General features: G+C 34.7%; 1 long non-coding RNA gene across 1 annotated transcript; it reads left to right on the top strand.

The window, feature by feature from the left end:
• The first annotated feature begins 2,156 nt into the window (after positions 1-2,156).
• LOC147871699 (uncharacterized) lies at positions 2,157-2,476 on the top strand. Its single transcript, XR_015538403.1, has 2 exons — positions 2,157-2,219; positions 2,380-2,476. It is a non-coding gene; the product is annotated as an uncharacterized LOC147871699 (long non-coding RNA).
• Positions 2,477-17,429: the final 14,953 nt, after the last annotated feature.

Genomic DNA, 17,429 nt, shown 5'->3' with positions numbered 1-17,429 from the left:
TGCTTGTGTTCCTCAATACAGTACTTTTATTTTCCGTCGTTACACAAGCTTATTGTTAAAATCATATAAAATTTTCACATAAAATTGTTACATTTTAAAATTGACGACATGTTTCGATATACAATTCTATCATCATCAGGTCTATCAAAATTAAAATTAAAATCTGGTGTATCTGTTGCTCTGCTTATATTGCTTATGTTTTATCCGTTTTTATTACATCTCCAGGCTTCTTTCATTTAATTTTGGAGACGCGTCTGGGTGCCTATATCTGCAAAATCAATTTTAATTTTCATATCGTGATTCTGGCTACCGACATAGGAAATGGAATAATATTACTCTAATTTTATATTATTTTAAGGAATTACTCAAATATATCGTAATACAAGCAAAAGAAATACAATCACAAAATATAAAGTATTATAACATACCGGGTTGTGTGTGAGTTGCTTGTCCGTTGTTATTGAATGGCAGACAGCAACTGAGTTGTAGGTATCGTGTGTAGCTATATATATTGGGTGAAAGTTGTTTAGGGGGTTGGGTCAATGGACTGTAGAATGTTAAATATCGGATTGTTCGTGTAAATGTTGCTGTCGTTTAGTGCAAGGTTTTGTTTATGTGTTCTTTGTATATGATATTTCTCTATGGTGTCTCTATGTCGTTTGTTTTGTATTATTTTTATAATGTCCATTGTATGTTCTATTTTGTTGTATGAATGTCCTGTGTTTAATATATGCTTTGCATATGCTGAATGGTCTTTATTATGTTTTATTGCTGTAATATGCTCTTTATATCTTTGATTAAAGGTGCGTCCAGTTTGGCCTATATAGGTTAACGGGCAATCATTGCATTTTAACCTATATATGCCTGGTTTTTCGTATTGATTTGTTGTGTCTATTTGTGGTTTTTGTTTCAAGATGTTTTTTATAGTGTTTTTTGTTTTTTGTAAGAGATATTCTAAATAGACAGAATATAAATATAGATCTAATAAATGAAATTACAAATATAACTAACATTATTATTAACCAAAATTATTTCCAATTCAACAATGAATATTGGAAACAAGAAACAGGATTACCTATGGGAGCCCCCACCTCGAGCATATTATCTGAAATATTCTTACAATATCTCGAGCATGATTACATAGTAAATATATTAAATAAATATCAAATTAAATACTATAGTAGATATGTTGACGATATACTCATGATTTTTGATGGAAAAAATACAGACATAAAAAATGTTTTAAATGAATTTAACAACATAAATCAAAATATACAATTCACTTTAGAAAAAGAACAAAATAATAAATTAAATTATTTAGATCTAACTATAATACGAAACGAAAATAACTTCGAATTCAAAATATACAGAAAGCCAACAAATACAAGCACCATAATTCATGCCTCTTCATGCCATCCGAATGAACATAAACAGATGGCTATTAACTACTTAATAAACAGAAAAAATACATATCCCATAACCACAGTAAACAAACAAATTGAATGTAACACAATAAAACAAATTCTAATAGAAAACGGATATAATAATTATGAATTAAAACCCAAAAATAAAATAAACAATATAAACAACATAAATGAAGACGGAAACGAAAATAAACAAAACAAATGGGCCACATTCACATATATAGGAAAAGAAACCAAATATATAACAAAAACATTTAAAACAAATAACATAAAAATAGCATTTAGAACAAAAAACACTATAAAAAACATCTTGAAACAAAAACCACAAATAGACACAACAAATCAATACGAAAAACCAGGCATATATAGGTTAAAATGCAATGATTGCCCGTTAACCTATATAGGCCAAACTGGACGCACCTTTAATCAAAGATATAAAGAGCATATTACAGCAATAAAACATAATAAAGACCATTCAGCATATGCAAAGCATATATTAAACACAGGACATTCATACAACAAAATAGAACATACAATGGACATTATAAAAATAATACAAAACAAACGACATAGAGACACCATAGAGAAATATCATATACAAAGAACACATAAACAAAACCTTGCACTAAACGACAGCAACATTTACACGAACAATCCGATATTTAACATTCTACAGTCCATTGACCAAACCCCCTAAACAACTTTCACCCAATATATATAGCTACACACGATACCTACAACTCAGTTGCTGTCTGCCATTCAATAACAACGGACACGCACCTCACACACAACCCGGTATGTTATAATACTTTATATTTTGTGATTGTATTTCTTTTGCTTGTATTACGATATATTTGAGTAATTCCTTAAAATAATATAAAATTAGAGTAATATTATTCCATTTCCTATGTCGGTAGCCAGAATCACGATATGAAAATTAAAATTGATTTTGCAGATATAGGCACCCAGACGCGTCTCCAAAATTAAATGAAAGAAGCCTGGAGATGTAATAAAAACGGATAAAACATAAGCAATATAAGCAGAGCAACAGATACACCAGATTTTAATTTTAATTTTGATAGACCTGACGATGATAGAATTGTATATCGAAACATGTCGTCAATTTTAAAATGTAACAATTTTATGTGAAAATTTTATATGATTTTAACAATAAGCTTGTGTAACGACGGAAAATAAAAGTACTGTATCAAATGTCTCTATCCTCCAAACCTTTGGACTTACATTGACGAGACTCTGACATGAAGTTAACATATACGTTCCCTCAAAGTGTCATAAGGTTTGTCTCTCAGATTCCTACAGATCGGGAGATATTTGCCTTTTAAAAATTGACTTTCGAATAATGTCGAAAAATTCATAGTCTCTATCCTCCAAACCCTTGAACCTACATTGACGTGACTCTGACAGGAAGTTGACATATACGTTCCCTCAAAGTGACATAAGGTTTGTCTCTCAGGTGCCTACAGATCGGGAGATTATTGCCTTTCAGAAATTGACTTTCGAATAATCTCTAAAAATTTAAATGTCTCTATCCTCCAAACCCTTGGACATACATTGACGTGACTATGGCATGAATTTGACATATACGTTCCTTCAAAGTGACTTAAGTTTTGTCTCTCAGATTCCTACAGATCGGGAGTTATTTGCCTTTAAATATTGACTTTCGAATAATCTCGAAAAATTAAAATATCTCTATCCAAACCCTTGGACATACATTGACGTGACTCTGACATGAAGTTGACATATGCGTTCTCTCAAAGTGACATAAGGTTTGTCTCTGATATTCCTACAGATCGGGAGATATTTGCCTTTTCACAAATTGACTTTCGAATAATCTCTAAAAATTTAAATGTCTCTATCCTCCAAACCCTAGGACATACATTGATGTGACTCTGACAGGAAGTTTACATATACGTTCCCTCAAAGTGACATAAGTTTTGTCTCTCAGATTCCTACAGATCGGGAGATATTAGCATTTTAAAAATTGACTTTCGAATAATCTATAAAAATTTAAATGTCTCTATCCTCCAAACCCATGGACATACATTGACGTAACTCTGACAGGAAGTTGACATATACGTTCCCTCAAAGTGACATAAGTTTTGTCTCTCAGATTCATACAGATCGGGAGATATTTGAATCTTAAAAATTGACTTTCGAATAATCTCTAAAAATTTAAATGTCTCTATCCTCCAAACCCTTGGACATACATTGACGTGACTATGACATGAAGTTGACATATACATTCCCTCAAAGTGGCATAAGTTTTGTCTCTCAGATTCCTAAGATCGAGAGATAATTGCCTTTTAAATATTGACTTTCGAATAATCTATAAAAATTTAAATGTCTCTATCCTCCAAACCCTTGGACATACATTGACGTGACACTGACAGGAATTTGACATATACGTTCCCTCAAAGTGATATAACTTTTGCCTCTCAGATTCCTACAGATCGGGAGATGTTTGCCTTTAAATAATTGACTTTCGAATAATCTCGAAAAATTTAAATGTCTCTTTCCTCCAAACCCTTGGATATACATTGACGTGACTCTGACAGGAAGTTGACATATACGTTCCTTCAAAATGATATAAGTTTTGTCTCTCAGATTCCTACAGATCGGGAGATATTTGCCCTTTAAAAATTGACTTTCGAATAATCTCTAAAAATTTAAATGTCTCTATCCTCCAAATCCTTGCACATACATTGACGTAACTCTGACAGGAAGTTGACATATACGTTCCCTCAAAGTGACATAAGTTTTGTCTCTGATTCCTACAGATCGGGAGATATTTGAATCTAAATATTGACTTTCGTATAATCTCTAAAAATTTAAATGTCTCTATCCTCTTAAACCTTGGTCATACATTGACGTGACTATGACATGAAGTTGACAATTGCGTTCCCTCAAAGTGACATAAGTTTTGTCTCTCAGATTCCTACAGATCGGGAGATATTTCCCTTTGAAAAATTGACTTTCGAATAATCGATAAAAATTTAAATGTCTCTATCCTCCAAACCCTTGGACATACATTAACGTAACTCTGACAGGAAGTTGACATATACGTTCCCTCAAAGTTACATAAGGTTTCTCTCTCAGATTCCTACAGATCGGGAGATATTTGAATCTTAGAATTGACTTTCGAATAATGTCTAAAAATTTAAATTTATCTATCCTCCAAACCCTTGGACATACATTGACGTGACTCAGCCAGGAAGTTGATTTATGCGTTCCCTCAAAGTGACATACGTGTTGTATCTCAGATTCCTACAGATCGGGAGATATTTGCCTTTTAAAAATTGACTTTCGATTAATCTCTAAAAATTTAAATGTCTGTATCCTCAAAACAATTGGACATACATTGACGTGACTCTGACAGGACGTTGACATATACGTTCCCTCAAAGTAACATAAGGTTTTTCTCTCAGATTACTACACATCGGGAGATATTTCCCTATTAATAATTGACTTTCGAATAATCTCTAAAAATTCAAATGTCTCTATCCTCCAAACCCTTTGACATACATTGACGTGACTCTGACAGGAAGTTGACATATACGTTCCCTCAAAGTGACATAAGCTTTGTCTTTCAGATTCCTACTGATCGGGAGATATTTGCCTTTTAAAAATTGACTTTCGAATAATCTCTAAAAATTCAAATGTCTCTATCCTCCAAACCCTTGGACATACATCGACAAGAATCAGACATGAAGTTGACATATACGTTCCCTCAAAGTGCCATAATTTTTGTCTCAGATTCCTACAGATCGGGAGATAATTGAATTTTAAAAATTGACTTTCGAATAATCTGGAAAAATTCAAATGTCTCTATCCTCCAAACCTTTTGACATACATTGACGTTACTCTGACAGGAAGTTGACATATACGTTCCCTCAAAGTGACATAAGGTTTGTCTCTCAGTTGCCTACAGATCGGGAGATATTTGCCTTTTAAAAATTGATTTTCGAATAATCTATAAAAATTTAAATGCCTCTATCCTCCAAAACCTTGGACATACATTGACGTGACTCTGACAGGAAGTTGACATATACGTTCCCTCAAAGCGACACACGTTTTGTCTCTCAGATTCCTACAGATCGCGAGATATTTGCCTTTTAATAATTGACTTTCGAATAATCTCGAAAAATTTAAATGTCTCTATCCTCCAAACTCTTGGACATACATTGACGTGTCTTTGACATGAAGTTGACATATACGTTCCCTCAAAGTGACATAAGGTTTGTCTCTCAGATTCCTACAGATCGGGAGATACTTGCCTTTTAATAATTGACTTTCGAATAATGTCGAAAATTCAAATGTCTCTATCCTCCAAACCCTTGGACCTACATTGACGTGACTCTGACAGGAAGTTGACATTTGCGTTCCCTCAAAGTGACATACGTTTTGTCTCTTAGATTACTACAGATCGGGAGATATTTGCCTTTTAAAATTGACTTTCGAATAATCTCTAAAAATTTAAATATCTCTATTCTCCAAACCCTTGGACATATATTGACGTGACTCTGGCAGGACGTTGACATATACGTTCCCTCAAAGTGACATAAGGTTTGTCTCTCAGATTCCTACAGATCGCGAGATATTTGAATCTTAAAAATTGACTTTCGAATAATCTCTAAAAATTTAAATGTCTCTATCCTCCAAACACTTGGACATACATTGACGTGACTATGACATGAAGTTGGCATATACATTCCCTCAAAGTGGCATAAGTTTTGTCTCTCAGATTCCTAAGATCGGGAGATACTTGCCTTTTAAAAATTGACTTTCGAATAATCTATAAAAATTTAAATGTCTCTATCCTCCAAACCCTTGGACATACATTGACGTGACACTGACAGGAATTTGACATATACGTTCCCTCAAAGTGATATAACTTTTGCCTCTCAGATTAATACAGATCGGGAGATGTTTGCCTTTAAAAAATTGACTTTCGAATAATCTCGAAAATTTTAAATGTCTCTTTCCTCCAAACCCTTAGATATACATTGACGTGACTCTGACAGGACGTTGACATATACGTTCCCTCAAAATGATATAAGTTTTGTCTCTCAGATTACTACAGATCGGGAGATATTTGCCTTTTAAAAATTGACTTTCGAATAATCTCGAAAAATTCAAATGTCTCTATCCTGCAAACCTTTGGACATACATTGACGAGACTCTGACATGAAGTTGACATATACGTTCCCTCAAAGTGACATAAGGTTTGTCTCTCAGATTCCTACAGATCGGGAGATATTTGACTTTTAAAAATTGACTTTCGAATAATCTCGTAAAATTAAAATGTCTGTATCCTCCAAACCCTCGGACATACGTTGACGAGACTCTGACTAGAAGTTGACATATACATTCCCTCAAAGTGACATAAGGTTTGTCTCTCAGGTGCCTATAGATCGGGAGATATTTGCCTTTTCAAAAATTGACTTTCGAATAATCTCTAAAAATTTAAATGTCTCTATCCTCCAAACCCTTGGACATACATTGACGTGACTATGACATGAAGTTGACATATACGTTCCTTCAAAGTGACATAAGTTTTGTCACTCAGATTCCTACAGATCAGGAGATATTTGCCTTTAAAAATTGACTTTCGAATAATCTTTAAAAATTAAAATGTCTCTATCCAAACCCTTGGACATACATTAACGTGACTCTGACATGAAGATGACATATGCGTTCCCTCAAAGTGACATAAGGTTTGTCTCTGATATTCTTACAGATCAGGAGATATTTTCCTTTTCACAAATTGACTTTTGAATAATCTCGAAAAATTGAAATGTCTGTATCCTCCAAACCCTAGGACATACATTGAAGTGACTCTGACAGGAAGTTTACATATACGTTCCCTCAAAGTGACATAAGTTTTGTCTCTCAGATTCCTACAGATCGGGAGATATTTGAATCTTAAAAATTGACTTTCGAATAATCTCTAAAAATTTAAATTTCTCTATCCTCCAAACCCTTTGACATACATTGACGTAACTCTGACAGGAAGTTTACATATACGTTCCCTCAAAGTGACATAAGTTTTGTCTCTCAGATAACTACAGATCGGGAGATATTTCAATCTTAAAAATTGACTTTCGAATAATCTCTAAAAATTTAAATGTCTCTATCCTCCAAACCCTTGCACATACATTGACGTGACTATGACATGAAGTTGACATATACATTCCCTCAAAGTGGCATAAGTTTTGTCTCTCAGATTCCTAAGATCGGGAGATATTTGCCTTTTAAATATTGACTTTCGAATAATCTATAAAAATTTAAATGTCTCTATCCTCCAAACCCTTGGACATACATTGACGTGACTATGACATGACTCTGACATAAACGTTCCCTCAATGAGACATAAGTTTTGTCTCTCAGATGCCTACAGATCAGGAGATATTTGCCTTTTCAAAAATTGACTTTCGAATAATCTGTAGAAATTTAAATGTCTCTATCCTCCAAACCCTTGGACACACATTGACGTGACTATGACAGGACGTTGACATATACGTTCCCTCAAAGTGACATAAGTTTTGTCTCTCAGATTCCTACAGATCGCGAGATATTTGCCTTTAAATATTGACTTTCGAACAATCTCGAAAAATTAAAATGTTTTTTTACTCCAAACCCTTGGACATACATTGACGTGACTCTGACATAACGTTGACATATTCGTTCCCTCAAAGTGACATAAGGTTTGTCTCTGAGATTCCTACAGATCGGGAGATATTTGCCTTTTCGCAAATTGACTTTCGAATAATCTCGAAAAATTAAAATGTCTGTATCCTCCAAACCCTAGGACATACATTGACGTGACTCTGACAGAAAGTTTACATATACGTTCCCTCAAAGTGACATAAGTTTTGTCTCTCAGATTCCAACAGATCGGGAGATATTTGCCTTTTAAAAATTGACTTTCGAATAATCTCTAAAAATTTAGATGTCTCTATCCTCCAAACCCTTGGACATACATTTACGTAAATCTGACAGGAAGTTGACATATACGTTCCTTCAAAGTGACATAAGTTTTCTCTCTCAGATTCCTACAGATCGGCAGATATTTGAATCTTAAAAAATGACTTTCGAATAATCTCCAAACATTTAAATGTCTCTATCCTAAAAACCCTTGGACATACATTGACGTGACTATGACATGAAGTTGACATATATATTCCCTCAAAGTGGCATAAGTTTTGTCTCTCAGATTCCAACAGATCGGGCGATATTTGCCTTTTAAAAATTGACTTTCGAATAATCTCGAAGAATTCAAATGTCTCTATCCTCCAAACCCTTGGACCTTCATTGAAGTGACTCTGATAGGAAGTTGACATATGCATACCCTCAAAGTGACATACGTTTTGTCTCTCAGATTCCTACAGATCGGGAGATATTTGCCTTTTAAAAAGTGACTTTCGAAAAATCTCTAAAAATTTAAATGTCTCTATCCTCCAAACCCTTGGACATACATTGACGTGACTATGACATGAAGTTGACATTTGCGTTCTCTCAAAGTGACATAAGGTTTGTATCTCAGATTCCTACAGATCGGGAGATATTTGCCTTTTAAAAATTGACTTTCGAATAATCTCGAAAAATTCAAATGTCTCTATCCTCCAAACCTTTGGACATACATTGACGAGACTCTGACATGAAGTTAACATATACGTTCCCTCAAAGTGACATAAGGTTTGTCTCTCAGATTCCTACATATCGGGAGATATTTGCCTTTTAAAAATTGAATTTCGAATAATGTCGAAAAATTCATAGTCTCTATCCTCCAAACCCTTGAACCTACATTGACGTGACTCTGACAGGAAGTTGACATATACGTTCCCTCAAAGTGACATAAAGTTTGTTTCTCAGGTGCCTACAGATCGTGAGATATTTGCCTTTCAGAAATTGACTTTCGAATAATCTCTAAAAATTTAAATGTCTCTATCCTCCAAACCCTTGGACATACATTGACGTGACTATGGCATGAAGTTGACATATACATTCCTTCAAAGTGACATAAATTTTGTCTCTCAGATTCCTACAGATCGGGAGATATTTGCCTTTAAAAATTGACTTTCGAATAATATCGAAAAATTAAAATATCTCTATCCAAACCCTTGGACATACATTGACGTGACTCTGACATGAAGTTGACATATGCGTTCTCTCAAAGTGACATAAGGTTTGTCTCTGATATTCCTACAGATCGGGAGATATTTGCCTTTTCACAAATTGACTTTTGAATAATCTCGAAAATTAAAATGTCTGTATCCTCCAAACCCTAGGACATACATTGATGTGACTCTGACAGGAAGTTTACATATACGTTCCCTCAAAGTGACATAAGTTTTGTCTCTCAGATTCCTACAGATCGGGAGATATTTGAATCTTAAAAATTGACTTTCGAATAATCTCTAAAAATTTAAATGTCTCTATCCTCCAAACCCTTGGACATACATTGACGTGACTATGACATGAAGTTGACATATACATTCCCTCAAAGTGGCACAAGTTTTGTTTCTCAGATTCCTAAGATCGAGAGATATTTGCCTTTTAAAAATTGACTTTCGAATAATCTATAAAAATTTAAATGTCTCTATCCTCCAAACCCTTGGACATACATTGACGTGACACTGACAGGAATTTGACATATACGTTCCCTCTAAGTGATATAACTTTTGCCTCTCAGATTCCTACAGATCGGGAGATGTTTGCCTTTAAAAATTGACTTTCGAATAATCTGAAAATTTTAAATGTCTCTTTCCTCCAAACCCTTGGATATACATTGACGTGACTCTGACAGGAAGTTGACATATACGTTCCCTCAAAATGATATAAGTTTTGTCTCTCAGATTCCTACAGATCGGGAGATATTTGCCTTTTAAAAATTGACTTTCGAATAATCTCTAAAAATTTAAATGTCTCTATCCTCCAAACCCTTGGACATACATTGCCGTGACTCTGACAGGAAGTTGACATATACGATCCCTCAAAGTGACATAAGTTTTGTATCTCAGATTTCTACAGATCGGGAGATATTTGCTCTTTAAAAATTGACTTTCGAATAATCTCTAAAAATTTAAATGTCTCTATCCTCCAAACCCTTGGACATACATTGACGTAACTCTGACAGCAAGTTGACATATACGTTCCCTCAAAGTGACATAAGTTTTGTCTCTGATTCCTACAGATCGGGAGATATTTGAATCTAAATATTGACTTTCGTATAATCTCTAAAAATTTAAATGTCTCTATCCTCCAAACCCTTGGTCATACATTGACGTGACTATGACATGAAGTTGACAATTGCGTTCCCTCAAAGTGACATAAGTTTTGTCTCTCAGATTCCTACAGATCGGGATATATTTGCCTTTGAAAAATTGACTTTCGAATAATCGATAAAAATTTAAATGTCTCTATCCTCCAAACCCTTTTACATACATTAACGTAACTCTGACAGGAAGTTGACATATACGTTCCCTCAAAGTGACATAAGGTTTGTCTCTCAGATTCCTACAGATCGGGAGATATTTGAATCTTAGAATTGACTTTCGAATAATGTCTAAAAATTTAGATGTCTCTATCCTCCAAATCCTTGGACATACATTGACGTGACTCAGCCAGGAAGTTGATTTATGCGTTCCCTCAAAGTGACATACGTGTTTTATCTCAGATTCCTACAGATCGGGAGATATTTGCCTTTTAAAAATTGACTTTCGATTAATCTCTAAAAATTTAAATGTCTGTATCCTCAAAACCCTTCGACATACATTGACGTGACTCTGACAGGACGTTGACATATACGTTCCCTCAAAGTAACATAAGGTTTGTCTCTCAGATTACTAATCATCGGGAGATATTTCCCTATTAATAATTGACTTTCGAATAATCTCTAAAAATTCAAATGTCTCTATCCTCCAAACCCTTGGACATACATTGACGTGACTCTAACAGGAAGTTGACATATACGTTCCCTCAAAGTGACATAAGCTTTGTCTTTCAGATTCCTACTGATCGGGAGATATTTGCCTTTTAATAATTGACTTTCGAATAATCTCTAAAAATTCAAATGTCTCTATCCTCCAAACCCTTGGACATACATCGACAAGAATCAGACATGAAGTTGACATATACGTTCCCTCAAAGTGGCATAAGTTTTGTCTCAGATTCCTACAGATCGGGAGATAATTGAATTTTAAAAATTGTCTTTCGAATAATCTGGAAAAATTCAAATGTCTCTATCCTCCAAACCTTTTGACATACATTGACGTTACTCTGACAGGAAGTTGACATATACGTTCCCTCAAAGTGACATAAGGTTTGTCTCTCAGATTCCTACAGATCGGGAGATATTTGCCTTTAAAAATTGACTTTCGAATAATATCGAAAAATTAAAATATCTCTATCCAAACCCTTGGACATACATTGACGTGACTCTGACATGAAGTTGACATATGCGTTCTCTCAAAGTGACATAAGGTTTGTCTCTGATATTCCTACAGATCGGGAGATATTTGCCTTTTCACAAATTGACTTTTGAATAATCTCGAAAAATTAAAATGTCTGTATCCTCCAAACCCTATGACATATATTGATGTGACTCTGACAGGAAGTTTACATATACGTTCCCTCAAAGTGACATAAGTTTTGTCTCTCAGATTCCTACAGATCGGGAGATATTAGCATTTTAAGAATTGACTTTCGAATAATCTATAAAAATTTAAATGTCTCTATCCTCCAAACCCTTGGACATACATTGCCGTAACTCTGACAGGAAGTTGACATATACGTTCCCTCAAAGTGACATAAGTTTTGTCTCTCAGATTCCTACAGATCGGGAGATATTTGAATCTTAAAAATTGACTTTCGAATAATCTCTAAAAATTTAAATGTCTCTATCCTCCAAACCCTTGGACATACATTATCGTGACTATGACATGAAGTTGACATATACATTCCCTCAAAGTGGCATAAGTTTTGTCTCTCAGATTCCTAAGATCGAGAGATATTTGCCTTTTAAAATTGACTTTAGAATAATCTATAAAAATTTAAATGTCTCTATCCTCCAAACCCTTGGACATACATTGACGTGACACTGACAGGAATTTGACATATACGTTCCCTCGAAGTGATATAACTTTTGCCTCTCAGATTCCTACAGATCGGGAGATGTTTGCCTTTAAAAAATTGACTTTCGAATAATCTCGAAAAATTTAAATGTCTCTTTCCTCCAAAGCCTTGGATATACATTGACGTGACTCTGACAGGAATTTGACATATACGTTCCCTCAAAGTGATATAAGTTTTGTCTCTCAGATTCCTACAGATCGGGAGATATTTGCCTTTTAAAAATTGACTTTCGAATAATCTCTAAAAATTTTAATGTCTCTATCCTCCAAACCCTTGGACATACATTGCCGTGACTCTGACAGGAAGTTGACATATACGATTCCTCAAAGTGACATAAGTTTTGTATCTCAGATTCCTACAGATCGGGAGATATTTGCCTTTGAAAAATTGACTTTCGAATAATCGATAAAAATTTAAATGTCTCTATCCTCCAAACCCTTGGACATACATTAACGTAACTCTGACAGGAAGTTGACATATACGTTCCCTCAAAGTGACATAAGGTTTGTCTCTCAGATTCCTACAGATCGGGAGATATTTGAATCTTAGAATTGACTTTCGAATAATGTCTAAAAATTTAAATGTCTCTATCCTCCAAACCCTTGGACATACATTGACGTGACTCAGCCAGGAAGTTGATTTATGCGTTCCCTCAAAGAGACATACGTGTTGTATCTCAGATTCCTACAGATCGGGAGATATTTGCCTTTTAAAAATTGACTTTCGATTAATCTCTAAAAATTTAAATGTCTGTATCCTCAAAACCCTTGGACATACATTGACGTGACTCTGACAGGACGTTGACATATACGTTCCCTCAAAGTAACATAAGGTTTGTCTCTCAGATTACTACACATCGGGAGATATTTCCCTATTAATAATTGACTTTCGACTAATCTCTAAAAATTCAAATGTCTCTATCCTCCAAACCCTTTGACATACATTGACGTGACTCTGACAGGAAGTTGACATATACGTTCTCTCAAAGTGACATTAGCTTTGTCTTTCAGATTCCTACTGATCGGGAGATATTTGCCTTTAAAAATTGACTTTCGAATAATCTCTAAAAATTCAAATGTCTCTATCCTCCAAACCCTTGGACATACATCGACAAGAATCAGACATGAAGTTGACATATACGTTCCCTCAAAGTGGCATAAGTTTTTCCTCAGATTCCTACAGATCGGGAGATAATTGAATTTTAAAAATTGACTTTCGAATAATCTGGAAAAATTCAAATGTCTCTATCCTCCAAACCTTTTGACATACATTGACGTTACTCTGACAGGAAGTTGACATATACGTTCCCTCAAAGTGACATAAGGTTTGTCTCTCAGTTGCCTACAGATCGGGAGATATTTGCCTTTTAAAAATTGACTTTCGAATAATCTATAAAAATTTAAATGTCACTATCCTCCAAACCCTTGAACATACATTGATGTGACTCTGACAGGAAGTTGACATATACGTTCCCTCAAAGCGACACACGTTTTGTCTCTCAGATTCCTACAGATCGCGAGATATTTGCCTTTTAATAATTGACTTTCGAATAATCTCGAAAAATTTAAATGTCTCTATCCTCCTAACTCTTGGACATACATTGACGTGTCTATGACATGAAGTTGACATATACGGTCCCTCAAAGTGACATAAGGTTTGTCTCTTAGATTCCTACAGATCGGGAGATATTTGCCTTTTAAAATTGACTTTCGAATAATCTCTGAAAATTTAAATATCTCTATTCTCCAAACCCTTGGACATACATTGACGTGACTCTGGCAGGACGTTGACATATACGTTCCCTCAAAGTGACATAAGGTTTGTCTCTCAGATTCCTACAGATCGCGAGATATTTGCCTTTTAATAATTGACTTTCGAATAATCTCTAAAAATTTAAATGTCTCTATCCTCCAAACCCTTGGATATACATTGACGTGACTCTGACAGGAAGTTGACATATACGATCCCTCAAAGTGACATAAGGGTTGTATCTCAGATTCCTACAGATCGGGAGATATTTGCCCTTTAAAATTGACTTTCGAATAATCTCTAAAAATTTAAATGTCTCTATCCTCCAAACCCTTGGACATACGTTGACGTGACTTGACAGGAAGTTGCCATATACGTTCCCTCAAAGTGACATAAGTTTTGTCTCTCAGATTCCTACAGATCGGGAGATATTTGAATCTAAGGATTGACTTTCGAATAATGTCTAAAAATTTAAATGTCTCTATCCTCCAAACCCTTGGACATACATTGACGTCACTCTGACAGGAAGTTGACATATACGTTCCCTCAAAGTGATATAAGTTTTGTATCTCAGATTAATACAGATCGGGAAATATTTGCCTTTTAAAAATTGACTTTCGAATAATCTCTAAAAATTTAAATGTCTCTATCCTCCAAACCCTTGGACATACATTGACGTGACTCTGACAGGAATTTGTCATATAAGTTCCCTCAAAGTGATATACGTTTTGTCTTTCGGATTCCTAGAGATCGGGAGATATTTGCCTTTAAATGTTGACTTTCGAATAATCTCTAAAAATTTAAATGTCTCTATCCTCCAAACCCTTGGACATACATTGACGTGACTATGACATGAAGTTGACATTTGCGTTCCCTCAAAGTGACATAAGGTTTGTATCTCAGATTCCTACAGATCGGGAGATATTTGCCTTTTAAAAATTGACTTTCGAATAATCTCGAAAAATTCAAATGTCTCTATCCTGCAAACCTTTGGACATACATTGACGAGACTCTGACATGAAGTTGACATATACGTTCCCTCAAAGTGACATAAGGTTTTTTCTCTCAGATTCCTACAGATCGGGAGATATTTGCCTTTTAAAAATTGACTTTCGAATAATCTCGTAAAATTAAAATGTCTCTATCCTACAAACCCTTGGACATACGTTGACGAGACTCTGACTAGAAGTTGACATATACGTTCCCTCAAAGTGACATAAGGTTTGTCTCTCAGGTGCCTATAGATCGGGAGATATTTGCCTTTTCAAAAATTGACTTTCGTATAATCTCTAAAAATTTAAATGTCTCTATCCTCCAAACCCTTGGACATACATTGACGTGACTATGACATGAAGTTGACATATACGTTCCTTCAAAGTGACTTAAGTTTTTTCACTCAGATTCCTACAGATCGGGAGATATTTGCCTTTAAAAATTGACTTTCGAATAATCTTTAAAAATTAAAATGTCTCTATCCAAACCCTTGGACATACATTGACGTGACTCTGACAGGAAGTTGACATATACGATCCCTCAAAGTGACATAAGGGTTGTATCTCAGATTCCTACAGATCGGGAGATATTTGCCCTTTAAAATTGACTTTTGAATAATCTCGAAAAATTGAAATGTCTGTATCCTCCAAACCCTAGGACATACATTGAAGTGACTCTGACAGGAAGTTTACATATACGTTCCCTCAAAGTGACATAAGTTTTGTCTCTCAGGTTCCTACAGATCGGGAGATATTTGAATCTTAAAAATTGACTTTCGAATAATCTCTAAAAATTTAAATTTCTCTATCCTCCAAACCCTTGGACATACATTGACGTAACTCTGACAGGAAGTTGACATATACGTTCCCTCAAAGTGACATAAGTTTTGTCTCTCAGATAACTACAGATCGGGAGATATTTGAATCTTAAAAATTGACTTTCGAATAATCTCTAAAAATTTAAAGGTCTCTATCCTCCAAACCCTTGCACATACATTGACGTGACTATGACATGAAGTTGACATATACATTCCCTCAAAGTGGCATAAGTTTTGTCTCTCAGATTCCTAAGATAGGGAGATATTTGCCTTTTAAAAATTGATTTTCGAATAATCTATAAAAATTTAAATGTCTCTATCCTCCAAACCCTTGGACATACATTGACGTGACTATGATATGACTCTGACATAAACGTTCCCTCAATGAGACATAAGTTTTGTCTCTCAGATGCCTACAGATCAGGAGATATTTGCCTTTAAATATTGACTTTCGAACAATCTCGAAAAATTAAAATGTTTTTTTACTCCAAACCCTTGGACATACATTGACTTGACTCTGACATAAAGTTGACATATTCGTTCCCTCAAAGTGACATAAGGTTTGTCTCTGAGATTCCTACAGATCGGGAGATATTTGCCTTTTCGCAAATTGACTTTCGAATAATCTCGAAAAATTTAAATGTCTGTATCCTCCTAACCCTAGGACATACATTGACGTGACTCTGACAGAAAGTTTACATATGCGTTCCCTCAAAGTGACATAAGTTTTGTCTCTCAGATTCCTACAGATCGGGAGATATTTGCCTTTAAAAATTGACTTTCGAATAATGTCTAAAAATTTAGATGTCTCTATCCTCCAAACCCTTGGACATACATTTACGTAACTCTGACAGGAAGTTGACATATACGTTCCTTCAAAGTGACATAAGTTTTGTCTCTCAGATTCCTACAGATCGGCAGATATTTGAATCTTAAAAAATGACTTTCGAATAATCTCTAAAAATTTAAATGTCTCTATCCTCCAAACCCTTGGACATACATTGACGTGACTATGACATGAAGTTGACATATACATTCCCTCAAAGTGGCATCAGTTTTGACTCTCATATTCCTAGAGATCGGGCGATATGTGCCTTTTAAAAATTGACTTTCGAATAATCTCGATGAATTCAAATGTCTCTATCCTCCAAACCCTTGGACCTTCATTGAAGTGACTATGACATGAAGTTGACATATGCATACCCTCAAAGTGACATACGTTTTGTCTCTCAGGTGCCTATAGATCGGGAGATATTTGCCTTTTCAAAAATTGACTTTCGTATAATCTCTAA

The sequence above is a fragment of the Zootermopsis nevadensis genome, unplaced genomic scaffold (assembly GCF_977971745.1).
Source record: "Zootermopsis nevadensis isolate Lab colony 2312 unplaced genomic scaffold, Znev_1.0 Znev_ptg000044l, whole genome shotgun sequence".
In the NCBI taxonomy this organism is placed as follows: domain Eukaryota; kingdom Metazoa; phylum Arthropoda; class Insecta; order Blattodea; family Termopsidae; genus Zootermopsis; species Zootermopsis nevadensis.
This window is presented reverse-complemented; position numbering and strand designations above follow the sequence as displayed.